The sequence below is a fragment of the Myotis davidii genome, unplaced genomic scaffold (genome assembly GCF_000327345.1).
Source record: "Myotis davidii unplaced genomic scaffold, ASM32734v1 scaffold185, whole genome shotgun sequence".
NCBI lineage: Eukaryota > Metazoa > Chordata > Mammalia > Chiroptera > Vespertilionidae > Myotis > Myotis davidii.
Window position 1 is genome coordinate 4611158 of NW_006297811.1, and position 2402 is coordinate 4613559.

The following is a 2402-nucleotide window of genomic DNA, read 5'->3' on the forward strand; positions in this document are numbered from 1 at the left end:
GATAGAACATTTTCTGAAAGAAGCACCCCTCAAACATGTGCTGGCTCTACCTCTATTACTTCTTTCAGGCATTTTTCACAGATAGACTTGAAGCAAAATTCTCAGCCTCCATATCTGCCTCTCTTCACTGCTTATATCTCTGAGATGATAATCTTTTCTCTAGAGAGGGCCCCTGCCAGAGCTTTCTAATTATCCCAAAAGACATAGCACCTATTTTCTCAGCCAGACAGGTCCAGAATCTATCCTTGGTGGTCCAGCATCTTCTCTTCCTCACGGCCTCACACACTCCTGAGCAATCCTAGCCACTCCTGTGGGTTTGATTCCACCAGCCACTGGTGCTCCTCATGCCTATACCTCCAGGCTGGAGTCCTTTCCTGTGCTCTGTATCACTGAACACGCTGCCTGTCAGACAGGCTCACCTGCTCCTTAGAGCCTCAAGTCTGCAGGTCCCCAACTGAATTTGTCATCTCCCTTCTGCTGCCATGTCAACCTTTTCCATTTCCCAAGTATTGGCACAATCATCCACCAGCCACCCCAAAACGAGGTGCCACACCCTCAATCATCTCTTTATTTTCTCCCAATTCCTCCCAAATTCATCCCTTCCTTTACCCTCAATCTCACTGCCTAAGTCCATCACCATCTCTTGCCAAGATAATTTCAGAGGCCCAGATTCGTGATCTTGTATCCAGTCTCCCACTTTCTCAGATCACCCTCTACTGCTTCCACAATGGTTTGTGCAAAGCTGAGCGTATTATTCATTTAATAGAACCTCTCAAACTCCTCCACTTAAGTACTTCTAATGTAAGGAGAGTGAACAAGCTCCCAGGAGGTTGGGAGGGTCAGAAGAGCAGGATCCAGAAGTCCTCACTTACAACATGAAATTTCTTTTTAAGTCACAATTTTTAACTCCATTTTTGCAATTTTTCATTCTATTTTATAATAGACTAGAGGCCCAGTGCATGAAACTCATGCACTGGAGGGGTGTGTGTCCCTCAGCCCAGCCTGCACCCTCTCCAATCTGGGACCCCTTGGGGGATGTCCGACTGCCAGTTTAAACCAGCAGTCGGACATCCCTCTCACAATCCGGTACTGTTGGCTCCCAACCACTCACCTGCCTGCCTGCCTGCCTGATTGCCCCTAACTACTCTGCCTACCTGCCTGATCAACACCTAACTGCTCCCCTGCTGGCCTGATTGCCCCCAACTGCCCTCCCCTGCCAGCCTGGTTGCCCCTAACTGTCCTCCTCTGCTGGCCTGATCGCCCACAACTGCCCTCCCCTGCTGGCCATCTTGTGGCAACCATCCTGTGATGACATGGGGGCAGCCATCTTGTGATGACATGGGCACAGCCATATTGTGACCGCCTGGGGGCAGCCATCTTGTGCGAGGCAGTGGTGGTCAATTTGCATATTACTTCTTTATTATATAGGATCAGTTTTTGTTTTGAAAGTAAAATAACATTTCCCTCAAATTGTCAAGCAAAATTGATCCTGCAAGAAGGCACATGTTTATCCTGTGGCTTTCAGAAATCCTCAGGCCCTTTAGTTTGAGAAGCTAGGGTCTTAGATAAAATGCACTTTTTTTTGCATAACCTTCTTGACAGGTGTCCATTTGTCTCTGCAGCTCCAACTTCCAACCAGCTACCTACAGTCTAGTCACACTGGACTTCTTACCATTCTGTGACTATCGTACTGGTTCTCTTCTCAGGACATGTACGTATGCTGTTTCTTCAAACTAGAATGAACCCCTCCCCCACCTAGCTAGATCTAACTCAAGAATCGCCTGCCCTATGAATTCTCTGTGAAGGACTAGACAGAGTTAGCCATCCCTTCCATTATGCCATCAAAGTCCACACCTCTCCAATAGTAGATACCTCACTAGATCTAGCTCCTTGTTTATGTCTATCCTCCCCACTGGACTGTGAATTGCTTCAGGGCAGGTCTGTGTCTTACCCATGTTGGCCTTCCCAGGACATGCACTACGCCTGGCATGTGGCCAGAGGGGAGGCCAGGGTTGATTTGGCTGATCTGATTGACCATGAGGATATCCTCTTCCCTCCTCATTACTTCTTCCATCCCCTCTGTCAAATGGGATGATCCCAGAGGGCACTCCAGTCAAGGGTGTATCAGTGGATTTCTCCTGCTGACTCATCCAAACAAGCTCTCAAGACCTGACCCATAGTAGACTCTCAATGAATACCTGTTAAATATTTGAATGATCAGCACCATTATTCTTTCTAATTAAGCTGCATTTTTTCTCAATCTCATCTTCCAGAGAATCCTGATATCTCTGAATCCCCATGATCTAACAATCTGCCAGCACTTACTAGACATTAAATAAATGATAATAAATAAATGAATTATAAAGTGAAGTACTATGATCATGTGCAATTCAGTGCTTCTT